This window comes from Mytilus trossulus, chromosome 6, assembly GCF_036588685.1.
Source record: "Mytilus trossulus isolate FHL-02 chromosome 6, PNRI_Mtr1.1.1.hap1, whole genome shotgun sequence".
Classification (NCBI taxonomy): Eukaryota; Metazoa; Mollusca; class Bivalvia; order Mytilida; family Mytilidae; genus Mytilus; species Mytilus trossulus.
In genome coordinates, this window is record NC_086378.1 from 60,759,254 (window position 1) to 60,774,428 (window position 15,175).

Genomic DNA, 15,175 nt, shown 5'->3' on the forward strand with positions numbered 1-15,175 from the left:
AAATGAATAAATGTTGATTTTTTTTTCTTCAAATAACACTAAATGAAACGAAAATTGAGAAAATTTTAAACAAAACGTTTATATATTTCTGTACAGATTTAAAAATAGCAATAGTTTTATCATATGAAAATATTTTGTTTCCGGAAAGTAATGATTCAATAGTGATGTCATCATTAGCAGCAATGGAGTAAATAAAATCAAGTAGGATCTGTCTTACATCATTGTACTTAAGGCAAATAACAATAATGTTGGTTATCCTTTACAGGGTGATTAAAGTTTGTACAAACAGTGATCTCTGATAAGAACTGATTGAACAAGTGAAAGTTTATGTTGCTAGCATTATTTCTGAGTTGACAATGACTTATATTAAGTTTCCTTATTCCATAGTTCAAAGGTTTGAATATATCATCAATCCTATAAAACTTGTCATGTCCACTACTAAATATACCCAAACTTGTAAAACCAAAAGTGGAGACTGTTCCAAAGTCTTATAGTGGAAGGAATGAAACTATTGAAATAAGAGCTTGTTTTAGCAAGAGACGGGTGAAAAATTATATTTTTATTCTTCAAAGTATAAGGGGTTTGTCTGGGAAGATATGGATGGACTTACTCAAATAAGTATGCAGTAGTCATCCCATTTAACATTTTTTAAATAGTATAAGCTTAAGTTTATTATGCCTATTCTCCAGAGTTTCTAATCCTAATTCAATATAAAGTTTTGTCTTGAGGAATTATGATGAAGTCCTGTAATAATTCTAGTACCTTTTATATGATGTATATGAATATTTTCAACAAGCTCAGACTCGTTCTGGGAGCAATTGCCCTAAAAAATATCACCATACTCTAATATAGATGTAATAAAAGCATAATAAATACGTATGAGTGAACTCCTAATCTTTTTTTTAACTTGACAAAGCACAGATAGACGAGAGCATGCTTTTTTATAAATAATATCATCAAGATGTGTGTTCCATAAAGCTGATGACTGAAATGTTTTCCCAAGATGACAATGAATATCTATTTTCTTAAGATCTTCTCCATGTATCCAAAAAACAGGTGGATGCTCCCTTTACCTTGTAGTAAATACATTTTCAGTTTTCTTTGAGTTAAATTGAACAGTCCATGATTTTTCCCAATTTGAGATAACAGCCAAGTCAACGGTCAAAGTTTTCTTACTTTGATTTAGACAAACACTAATAGTTATGTTCTTATTGTAATAATGAATCAATTGATACGATTTGAAAAGATCTTTAAAAAAGATAATTGACTAATACTAGTATAAGACAAACTTGGAAGATATTTTCCAAATGATAAAAAATTGTGGTAATTATTAGATGAAAGGCAATCAAAACCCTATGATACTATCGTATTACCTAAATCTCCCAAGGTGTATCACTACTTTTAAAATGGACAAAATTAGGTGCATGATCATACATTCTAACATCATATACATGCACATTTTCAGAAGTTTAAAAATGAAACTTTAGGCTCAGATATTCAAATTACAAAATGATGATATACGTGTGAAGAACATTGCATAACTTGTGCAAGGTGCAGGAATATAATACCTGTTTTAAAAATATCAATGATGTCATTGTTTTGGTAATCTATAAAAATTGAGTTATCCTCCTTTGTCCATAATTGTAGTTGAATCAAATTAAACCTATGCTTTTTACAATGAAATGTTTAATTTTACTTCCCACTGACAAGTTAAAGCAATAATAACCATGCAGTGCTTACAAGCACTTAACTTGTTCAAATATATGTCAGAAGAGCGAATGATAGGAGACTCTAGATACAGACACACTCATTATTCATGCTACTATTATTGAATCGCTGTATCAAATTGCATCATTGACACAGTTACAAACTGTGTTTGTCGTATTCATACTCAAATCGTCTTCCTTTCTGTGTTTACATATCCATTTATTATATATATATGGACATACAATTTGTATTGACGAATCATGGGTAAAAATGTATCACTTTTATTCATTGGTAAACTATTTGTCAATTAAAGTTTTTTTCATTGATGCATGAATATATTTGAGGTTTTTTTCAGCTACAGGCTTGTGGAAAAGGGGATCTTGCAGTTTTGATATGGGCTTAGCTCTTTGTATAAGAACGAACAGAACAATTTAGAAATCAGTTAATTATGTAAACATTTTTCAAAGTCAGCTTGATTCTCAGTTCTTCAACCTAAAACTATCATCTTCATTTGCATATTCCATTCTAATAAATCAAAAACCCACTTTTAAATTTAGAGATGGTACAATCTTTCATTTGGAAATCGCTAACTCTGGTTTAATAACGAGACATAATGAAAAGTAGTAGCAAAATATTTCACCTTGACAGATTGCATGCTTAGTTGTCAGTAATAGATGAAATAATCTCCGGCAATTTCGAACTGAAGGTAATATTATACGTAAGGAGTATTTTGTATTCTTTTTTCTGTTAAACGACCAATTAGTGATACTCTAGCATTGTATCGATTTGGAAGATAATAAAAGAAAGCAAGACGTAAACCTTTTCTATAATAATGAAACCTGACTTTAGTAAAAATCCTCTAATATAGAAAGAAACATAAATGGACATTATAGCTGAATGAATTTTAGCCAAGTCTACATGTTGAAGGCCGTACCTTGACCTATAATGGTTTACTTTTATAAATTGTTACTTGGATGGAGAGTTGTCTCATCGACACTCATACCACAACTTCCTATATCTAATAAAACCATAAATATTTGCAAATAAACGTCTGACGAATTAGACAATACGTACGTATCATCTATTCCTGTTGAGTTGGTATATTTTATATAACGACTTGTCTATTAATTTGTCAACAACGATATTGGACCTCAAATTACTTATGCTTGTTCGTGTTGCTCTGTCTTAAGTTTTCTGTGGGTTTTTTTTGCACTTTCGTATGTCTGTTTGTGTTCTTCCTTATTTTTAGCTATAGCGTTGTCGGGTATTTTTTTCGACTCGTGAGTTTGAATGTCACTCTCGTATCTGCCGCCTCTCTTTAAATTGTAGATTAGACAATAATTAAGTTTCAAATAAAGAGTTATTGAATTATTTAAACATACATCTCATACCAATAATAATTACATAGAAGTCTTGATTAACAAACAAAGGTGAGTTTACGGCTTGTGATGAGTTATTTTAATCCAGGATAGTGTTGATCCGAGTACACACTGTTAAAATGTCTCAAATCAGTAGGGGTCACCGCAAGACACTTTGGTTTTGTTCTTGTTTAGAAATATGATCAGGTCAACAACTTCAGATGAAAGACTGTTTGACTTACTATATTTGTTACAAGTAGTGCACTTTAACACATTCCCTCGGAAGACACGGACTTCTATTCACTAGTACCAAATACAAGTCTCAGGATAAATGTATTAACGTTGTTCACGATTTTAAATAGTATTACGAAGGGGATATTTCAACGGAACTTAAGTGAGCAGAAATGTGGGGAGAAATGTCTCCAGATTTATAACAGGCAATTGAGTATCCGAGGACTGAAATTGTACACGAGTACTCGGCCTTCCAAGCGAGTACCCGAGTACTCGAGTACTTGTTGCCATACCTATAATATACTTTTTTCTCTTTTTTGGTCTTTTTTTTTTAAATGTTCCTGTGCTGTATTTAGACCCCTCTACCAAGACTGTTGTTTTGCATGCACACGTATAAAAAGTACGGTGTTTATCCAACGCAATCGTAGGTTTATCGTTTTATGACTTTCGAACAGCGATATTCTACATGTTCTACCATTGCCTTTATTTGAACGTTGTTTTCAATTTAGACATATATATATATACATATTATATTTAAATGCAGTCTTCTTCTATTACTTTCGTATTTCTTCTGGGGTTTTATTTCTTAAAAGGCGAATGAGAAAAAAATAAATGATTGAAGACATGTTTATGTTACAAAAAAGATTCAACCATATCGAGAGAATCGCAGTCAATTTTATTTCAAATAGATCACTTTGAAATACAACGAATGAGCACAAATGAAGACGAACAAGCGTCAATGAATTTAAATCATTTTGTTGTTCATTGTAATTTTCCCATTATTATATTGTTTCAATGAGAATTATGTTCTAATTTTTATATCTTTTATTGATAAATTTGTACGGAGATCAATTAATCGGTCAGACATATTCACGTAGTATGCAAGAAAACAGTATAAATTCAAAATTTCCCGATTTACGATACGAGGTAGACCCTCTCTACCTCTTTCACATAAACTGATCTCGGCTCAGAGGTTGTCTTACAAGAGAATGTTATTGCTTACACAAACGGTACCACATGAATGTCCCCATGTTCTGGGGTTTTGTTTCCTGGAAGGCCGGGTCTTGTTTTTTCAGTTATCTGCGTATTGATGGTCCTTGCGTTTATTTTTCCAATGTATTGAAACATAATTTTGTCTCTCGATTTCCCTTTGCAAGTTATGCTTTCCGTTTGCCTTCAAACCAAAGCGTTCTATGTATACATATGTGTGTTTCTGATTGATTGTTTGTTAGTTGCTTAACGTCCAGTAGCACATATTCAATGCATGTTTAGGTCGATCGTTGTTTCTGTGCTGAGTGTTAAGGTATTGTATTCAATCAAATTTATCTTTGAGATCTTAACTGAAGTCAAGTGTCTGAAACTGTTGGGAAAGTATATAAGAAAGACACAATTTTAATTCGTATTTTGATGTTATAGATAGAAAAAAACAATTTTACCGATTCCACCTTTTCCAATCATTTCAATGCAAAAAACAAGTTTTATTTACACATTTATATAGCATGATCACTGTAAATCAAGGACGACACGTGAAAATTATAAAAACTATGGTACTTAGTTCATGAAGCAAGTTCTCGAAATCCACTTCGAATTCAAAGTGACGTTAAGGTTGTTAATCAGATTCTTGATTAGCTTTTTTGTCCAAGGAATAATATGTGGATTGCATGGCTTGTGCATCAACACTTGATAAAAACATTAACTTCATATGAACGATTTTTATGCCCCACCTACGATAGTAGAGGGGCATTATGATTTCTGGTCTGTGCCTCCGTTCGTCCGCCCGTCTGTGCGTCTGTCCGTCTGTGCGTCTGTCCGTCTGTGCGTCTGTCCGTCTGTCCCGCTTCAGGTTAAAGTTTTTGGTCGAGGTAGTTTTTGATGAAGTTGAAGTCCAATCAACTTGAAACTTAGTATACATGTGCCCTATGATATGATCTTTCTAATTTAAATGCCAAACTAGAGTTTTGACCCCAATTTTACGGTTCACTGAACATAGAAAATGATAGTGCAAATTTCAGGTTAAAGTTTTTGGTCAAGGTAGTTTTTGATAAAGTAGAAGTCCAATCAACTTGAAACTTAGTGTACATGTTCCCTTTGATAACATCATTCTAATTTTGATGCCAAATTAGAGAATTTATGCTAATTTCACGGTCCACTAAACATAGAAAATGATAGTGCGAGTGGGGCATCCGTGTACTGTGGACACATTCTTGTTCTGTTATAAGTTACAATACAATTAGTTAACTTATGTCCTTTGTATCACTGCATGACCAATCAAGCGTAATTTGCATTATTAATTGTAGCTGAAAATGATGTTAGGAAAATGAGAGTAACGCCAGAGGTCGATTTTTTATATCTGAATACGGACGAGGATACATCTTTTGCAAGAAAAAATACTCGTACATAAAAGCAACAAAACCAAAACTTACTACAAGAATTATCAACCAAACTGGTGCGAAAAATGACAACACATAGAAAAGAAATATATATGATATATATATATATAAACAGAAGCAGCCCAGGCACATACCTAGGGACCCCTTGTATTTTTACCGCCTCACTTGACTAGGGGGAAAAGTAAATGAGTTTAAACTTACACTAGTTTTAAATACTTAAAAAATATATTTAAATATCCAAGAATCCAATTGATTTTACCTGATAAGCATCACTGAAAACAGTTATCCGGTTCACTGACTAACACGTGTTGATTTAATCTTGAAAACTGAATATTTGATTGTTATAAACTATAGTATATATGTTATAATTTAAATTTGAAATTATTGAATAAATGTCATTGAACAAAATTTGAAGTTATTCTGTAACTTACCTATGTATTATATAAAGATAAAGCACGTGTGGTGAGTACTTATGTATAAAGAAGCACAATTTACGCTGCATGTGATGATTAACTGATATTCATGATATGCACAGACATAGATTCAAATATCGACGACAGTCAATACAAAAAATATTGGTTTTCTTTCTGAAAAAATAACATATTGTGCAGTACGTTTTTCCTACGATATAATACGATTATTACCTATGGAATCAAGGGCCTCAGTGGCCGAGTGGTCTAAGTAGTTACTACTGTATTCATTAGCCAGTCAACACAGAGGTTGTTAGTTCAAAACCTCGCAATCAACTCCAATCTTAATTGACTAAGATTTTCAGTTCTCCTATCAAAGGTAGGTGGTTTTCTCCAGGCACCCCGGCTTCCTCCACCAATTAAAACTGGCCGCCACGAAATAGCCTAAATGCGGTGCTAAAAAGTGGAGTTAATAACCATCATGACCATTGAAACTGAAATCAATGGAATTTACTTTTTCCCCTCCTTTACCTGACTTTAAACTTTGGTATAGTTGCAAGTCGTGTTCAGACTTCATTTTTATGGGGGAAAAAATATTACCAAAGGTCAAGGTCGTCATTGTATGGAAACAAAATGAAGTCATAAATAAACAAAATAAACAAAATGTCTCATATAACGAAAAACGTCAAGTTTAACGTTAAAAATGACGCATTTAGAAAAACAAAAGGTATTCCCAACAGGCTCCATATATGTTGAATGAAATATTGTCCCCTGCTTCTTCAATATGTTTTATGTTCCTTAGTTTAGCCCAAAATTAACAGTAAAGACAAAACTTTGTAATATTCAATTGTTGACCTTTGATCTCAATTATGCAAAATTTCGACCACTTCTTCTCTTACGGCATCGTTAATATGAAAGCTAACAACTTTATCTTTTAAATGATATATAATTAACCCGTGTGTTCGGTGGGTGCATTAAACAAAATTATGATTCTACCGCTGGTCAATTGGCAGTAAAGATGAACGACCCAAGTGTTTTAAGTTTCAACAGACTGAATCAGGTAATAAAAGAAAAGATCCCGAAAGGCAGAAGTTTGACAACAGAAATCCAACAAATAAAAATGCATTTAATCAAAAGTATTAAACACAAAAAAGTAGAAAATCAGAACTCAAATATACTTAAGTGTCCAATACACGAAGAAGAAGACATAGTTTAGTAGAGTGTCGATCATTTCCTACAAAGCCCCTTGCAGAAAAAGGGAGATAATAAAGAAACATGATATTTGCTATAAATGTTTAAAAAGCAAGTATCAGGCTGAAGACTGTTCAGCAAAGGTTAAGTGCAAAAAATGTGGAAACCCATCACACTGCACACCGTCAGGCAGAATTCTGCAGAATGCAAATGTATTTTCTTTTGTAAAAGCTGCCTATTATACTTGTTAATGCTCACTGTAAGATTGTAGAATAATTACATTATGTTTTCAGGTTGTATAAATTGTTTTTGGCTGCCAGACAAATCAACGCATTCTGTTAAGAAAAAAGTAAAATCACAAAAATACTGAACTCCGAGGAAAATTCAAAACGAAAAGCCCCTTATCAGGTAAACCATAACCGTTCAGGTTAAAAATTAATATAAAAAAGAAGGGCTCATGCTCGATATTTTGCCAGATACGTTTCTGTTAGATTGAAAGAAGACAACAGTTTTTGTTCTCATTTTTATAAAGGTGTTGTAAAAAACTGATGATAATGCTAAATAATATGACTGCTTACTATAAAACTGAAGGTGACCCATAAAAGGGATTATTGTCCGCCACATGTATGCTTCATCAACTGTTAAAAATTTCATGCATCAAGACCCATATGGGCCTAGAAATAACACATGTGTTTCATATAATGTTTATCGATAGGCAGACATACTTGTAACTGGTTTAAAAAATAAAATTAGTTTCCCAATATAGAAAGGGCTTGTAAAAAACTTACAAACGTGTAGGGTCAATGGTAATATATAGGTAAGGTTATCAGATGCACCACATTATATTTTCATATTGGCCTGAAAAAATTGGAAAGTTTTTATTTTATAAATAATTTTACGTTTGTTGATTTTTTTACCATATCTTATTGGCTTAATAATGTTATTGCGAGGAAAATATTGAATATGGAGAGAACACCTAGAAATGTTTTGTCTATAACTTCAAAAGTTTTTTTTCTGGCACAAAAATCATGCATGCCCATTTCCATCTCAAAAACACAGCGATGTCGTTGAGATTGTTACAAATTATGATTAGGTCAGTTAAATGGTATCTCCTTATGGTAAAATTATACAGTTGTATAAGCATCCATTTTGATGCATCTCATATCAATGTAGTATACTTGGCCTAATTTGCTTAGTTATGGTGTATTGACCTTGTGATATAGTTTATGATTTAAATTTTGTGATTATACATGTACTATGTAGATGAATTAAAGGCGATCCACTAATGATAAGTCAAAGATGTTCGGTTTGCAGTTGCATTTAACATTACTGGCTTTTATTTTTTCCACAGACAAAATGCAGTCCTATACTTTCAGCAATGATTAATTCACTTTTGTATTATTTACATGTTAGGAACCTCTGACCGTTGTAAGTGTTATATGTTTTTTTTTAATTTTATATCATTTATCTGTTTTGGATTTTGTTGTGACATCCATTTTCACTGAACTGGTATACATTTTTTAGGGGCCAGCTTATTATCACCTCCGGATGCGGGATTTTCTGGCTGCGTTAATAACCCATTGGTGGCTTTCGGTTGTTGCTTGCTTGTCAGTCGGGTTGTTGTCCCTTTGAAATATTTCCCATATCCATTTTCAATTTAATGTCAGAGAATATCTATCTGAATTCGTTATTTTGACTATCTATTAAATTAACTAAACATATACGTGTAAAGTTTATTTTTAATCTTTTACATAGTTAAGTGAAAAAAAATGAGAATACTTAATATTATAAAAAGCGGAAAATTAAGTTGTAATGTCAAATACAACAGGCAATATAAAGTTTCTGCATTGGTACTTAATTTTCTTGGACCGGGGAGGGGAGGATAACTTATAATGTTTAAAGAATCTAAGAAATGGAATTCAACTCTCCCACGACTTTAAATTTCCCAAACAAATACTTCTAACTTCTTCAATAACTGTTATATACGATATGCTCGAGTATGATTCTTACAAATATGTGAAATAACTTGCTTTATTTCATTGTAGGGCTTAACTGTACAATTTGTTATATTTTAAGTTAGGTAGTGTTTGCTATATCAGAAAATATCTGAAAATGTCTAATTTTTGGCAAAAGGAAAAACAAACAAAAAATGTCTTTTTAACCGGTAGTTTAATAGCTCAAATCGAGGAACAAACATTATGGATTCAGGAACTGTTGTCTGTAATTCAAACAATTGTTATATTAAATGTTGTAATAATTGCAATTTTAAAAATGGTACACACAAATTCCAGTTCTTTCCTGTTACCAACGTGATTTAATTTTACAAAAGTTTCTAATGGGAATATAGAATAAATTAAAGATACAATATCTGGTTTACTAGTATATCTTACAATATTTTATCAAATATCAATTAATGATTTCAGCATTTACAATACAAGAGATTAAGAAATATACTTAAATATAGTACGATATTGAAACTATTGTAACATGAAAGAGTCTTGAAGTAACAGGACAGAGTGGGTAAAAGAAAGGATTTTTTTTTCAAAACAATTCCTTTATTTCCTAGTTTAAGAAAAATACATCATTACTAATTGGTCACAATTGGAAGATAACAGCAAACAATGTTATTTTTCTTTTTAAACTTTATTTGCAAGATGACAAATCTGCCTAGTTAATGAAATATTCAAAAATACATGTAGATATAATATGGGTAAGCATGAAAACCATGCATTAATTAAACAAAAACTTTATTTTTAAACTTATGTATTATTTAACAGACATGCATTGATTATGTTGATTTTCTTCACTTTTCGTAAACGGTATGTACATTACTTATTATAATTTACTACTATTTAATGGTGGTTTTTACTTCAACGACAATCAGTATAGAAAAAAAGAAAATGAAGAATTGCACGAAGTAAATAAATCATAACTCAAGTCTTACCTGCACATGGTTCTATGTAACAAATTTTTGAGTTAGTATCTACACCATCACATGGCTCTCCATCCCCTACAGGAGCATGAGCATTACACAAACGTGTTCTTTCCTGCACTCCTACTCCGCAAGTTACTGAGCATAGCCCATAAATACTCCATGGTCCCCAGTTTCCATTGACTTGTATAAAATAACTATGATTTTTTAAAGTGTATAAACAATTTAGTTAAATTTGCTTCTTCCTAAAATATTTCAAAACGTGTTCTCTCTCTACATGCTCGAGAATAGTTTTGACAAATATGTAAAATATATTGCTGTATTTGATTCTAGAGCTTAACCATACCACTTGGAACATTTCAAGTCAGGTACTCTTTGGTAGAGGTAGTTTCTATTTGTAATATGCAAAGTATGCTTACAAAAAGTACAAATTATGTTTAACTGCCAACTGTGTTTTTTAACTAATGTTTTATTTAATAGAGGCACATTGATTTGTCTTCACTTTAATCATTTATGTCAACGGTATATACTTTTTTAATTATTATAATTAACTACTGTTAGAAGTGGGATATTCTTCAAAGTCAATTATATTAGAGAAAAGAAATACAACATGCATCGGTTTCAAAGCAAAATTAAAACGAAGTCTTACCAAGGCATGTAAAGTTACAATCTCCTCTTTCTTATTCTCAAAAACTGGAAATAATGAGTTGTTCGGAATCTGAACCGAAATCCTGGTCCACAAGATACGGAGCATGAAGGCCAAACACTCCATTCTGTCCAGCTTCTATCGATTGTTGATTAAAATAATCTTTAAATTTACAGGTATTTAGGCATTTTGATATAAATTTGCTCCGTCCTAAAAGTCTCCAACAAAATATTTCTTGCAGATTGCAATAAATGTATTCTCTCAAGGACGATCGATGTTGACAAGTCTGATATTGTTAAGTCGATGTCGTTTTTATATGTAGCACCCACGTCTCAGTGACTGAATTGTAACACCTACGACTTATTGTAAGCCTGGATTTTTAGTATTCATATTACCTTCTGATAAAGTCATGATGATTGAAAGGTGAACAGTATTTTCTGTTTAAAAGGTTTTTTTCAGTTTAGACCCGTCCTGGTTTTCTTACTACAATCGAGCATATTGGTTCATGTCACAGAGAGCAGACGTGAACATATTTTGATAGATAATTCTTGACATAATGCTCTGACATGAGGAAGATACAGAACAAACATGCATTTGACATATATTATTGGTATCGGATTCGACCCTGAACTCTGTTGAAATATCAATTATGTTGAAAACAAAAGGACCTGAATTGGTGTTTTTGTTTATCAACACCATTGTCCTTCATTAGTCATATATAAAGTTAAATTCTATGACTCGCCGTGTTAAGTCATGACGGTTGACAAATTGGACCTCGATATTTTAGTAATTTAGATGTAAAGTATTCATTAGAAATCCTAGTTATTTATTACTTAATTTTATTAAACTGCAAACTCTATTTTGTTACTTATGTACTAGTATTCTTCAACGGACATGCAGTAACTTGTCTAAACTTAGATATGTTTTGCCAACGGTATATGCATTGGTTATATATATTTTAATTTACTGCTGTTTGATGATATGCTTCAAAGTCAACTATTATAAAAACAAAAACAAAAACGAAAATCGAGCATGGCACGGAATAGGTAAAGCAATACCAATTTTATTGAAGACCACATTTGAAATATTCAGTGATCTTTGTTAGTAAACATTTCAATTCAGGAAGCCGGTTGAAGAATTCATTTATAGAAGAATTCATTTATAGACAGCCTGCAGGATGACGGTAAGTGTTGCAGTTGCAAGATCAAAATAGAGACGGGCAGAGAAACCATTCCAGTATTCCACAATGGCAAGTAGATCTCAACGATATAACGATGCACTTCTTATTCCAACCTCTTAATGTAATGAGCAACCAACATTTTAAACAAGGAATAAAATTTTACAGAATACTGAAAACCGAGCTCTAAAGAAAATTCACACGGAAATCCCCTTATCATAAGGCGAACTTAAAAGCTCAGACACATCAAACTTTTCTAAAAACAACTGTCATATTCCAGCCTGTGTACAACCATTTCCTTTTGTAGAAAATTGTGAATAAAACCTGGTTTTATGGCTAGCATAACCTCTCACTTGTAGGACAGTCGCATGTAATTCCTTTATATTGACAACAATGAGTAAACAACCAAATATAAAGTAAAGTCTTACTTAAGAATATCAAATAAATCAGAGTGAGCTTGTACATATTGCCTGTTCTGTTCAACGTGTCCCTTTAAACTAATTTAAAGGAATAACGCAACGTGGTGATATTTAGCGTTTCTAATATAGGCAAGTCTTTTTGTTATCAAATTTGACTAGTACTTTAAATTGAAAGAAACGTTCTTCCTTGTTTTATGAAAAAAAGCAATAAGATATTCTAACAGATGTTTGATACAAGTAAACAAATTCTGTGTTTTACATAACTGAATTAACGTTTTTGTACGCAAATTTACTGTTTAAGCTATAAAGAAATTGTAAAAATACTACTTGTGATTATATCTTGAGACCTTTAAGACACATAAACAAAAATGTTGGCAATGAAAATTCTGCAACTTTGATACTAAACTGATGAAAAATCAGTAATGACCACCTAATCATTATTTAATAAAACATACAATTGAAACTCCCTTCCTGCCACTGGGTGTATTTTGAAAATTTATTAACAAGAAAGGAAAAAATATGTAGACTTGTTTTATTCAGAACATATGTAAAAAGACGTTTCAGGAGTCACCTGATAGCAAATGTTTGGTTAGATAACAAATCTTGAAATACAAACATTATTTTTTAAATAAAAAAAATATTCATTTATATTTTTCTTATACATGTATTTGCAATATTTCATTTACAGATTTTGTAATTTTTATGTTGAAGAGCATTGCGAATCCTAAATTCCCAAAAGTTGTACTAAATACGACTAAGGTTATATATGCCTGTGTCATTATTTTGATTTGACAGATTGGATTTAGTATTACACTGAACAGTTTTAACTGTGAACAAATGTAATCCATGCTGAACTATGTATTAAAGATACAATGAATAATCGTTGATTCTTGAAAAAGAAACCATGACCCCAGAGGGCGAATTGATTGTTTTTCATGAATCAATGCTGATTATTAGTTAGGTATTTTAAGTGAGTTTATATAATCATGTTATTATGTTCAACGCTGCATTAATAAATCTATGTTCACAACTATTTGGTTTGAACAATATATATTTAATATAACACGCTCTTTCTTTAGAAGATTATCAGGCATCTGAAAAGTATCCGTATTTTACAAATATTTTGGTTTAATCAAGATTTGTTATACTTTTTTGTTGGACGATTTTATGATAGTGTATTCATTTTGATAGTGTACAGGTTGACTGCTTCTATTTGGAATGTGTTATAATTTCATGGGAACATTCATAAAAATATGCAGATATGTGATAACCAATATCAAATTCATGAATATATGCTAGTCAACTTTATCTAACTAATTTCACAGTACTAACTTAGAACTGAAAATAACAAAAGACAATGCATATTTTCATTGACATGTATGACATACTATCTGGATAAATTAAGTTTCATCCTTTTTTGAGGAGATGTTTCTAACCCTAAAAGTTGGAACAAAGTACGAGAAGCAGCGAAATAAATCTAAGTTCATGACCTGTTAAAAATCAAATCAAAATCGTACAACATTTGATATCAGCAGATGTTTTATAAATTAAAAAAAAGACATACGAAAAACAATGTTTAATACAAATATTTCTCCCTATGGTTTGAATTAGTACTTATGTGAGCAATTCTCTTCACCCCCGATACAAAATGTAGCGTAATAAAACTGCATTTAAAGAGGAGAAACGTGAATATAAGTCAATGGTGATTATTTGCTGTGGTTGTCTGAAGGACCGATTGATTTCAAAGATTTTTAATTTGCTCAACGAATCACTCAATGGATATGTGACCAAATTGTAGAAGGTGTCGTCAAATAACAGATTCATCCAAATGTGTGTAATATGATGATATAAACAAGAAAAAATCAAAACAGAAAGTATTTGATGAAAGTTTACAGGGGTTAGATTTTTTTCAATATCAGTAGTGTTAAACTGATCACAGTTACTGTAGTTACCACAATTCAAATATGGCGGATGTATAGAAAGGTAAAATCGTTTTCTGCAAATACTTCCGTATAAACGTGTTGTTTCCAAAATATCTCAACCCCGAGGTTGAAATCATGTATAGATTTGCTATACAATACTACCTTATCTTTGAAAAGGAGTGTGGTAAAAATATTGTGAAAGGCTGACAATATATGTGGACTAGGTTGGTTTTAAGGATCAAACACTAGTCAAATCATTTGTTTCCGTCTTTATGTGTGGCCTAAAGAGAGCACATAGCATATCAATTACAATGGGTACTTTTGAGAGATTTCAAATAACTATACTCTAACAAACAAAATAAATATGTTAATTGATGGCAATTGACGCAATTACCACGCATAAAACATCTGTCCAGTATTTGAACTTTTAAAATTCTGCACAACTGATATTTTATAGTTCATGTAGTACACTATCAAAAGTACTTGTATACTACCTTTAAATGTCGATGAATTAATCTGAGTTTTGTCACGGAAATAACACAGAATGTTCTGTAGAACAATTATGAATAATATCGTTGATTACTAATTTTCATTAAATTTATCAAGCAAATAATAATCTTATGAATACAAATTCAATATTACTTCAAATGGGGAGAACGCGCTCAATTTCTGTCAACATAACCGTTTAGTCAAAATGCATGTGTAACAACGATATATCGCATATAAAAATTAGGTAAAAATATGTTGTCGAGGTCTGATTCAGCTCCTGACAATAAGTAAAAACAAGCCAAA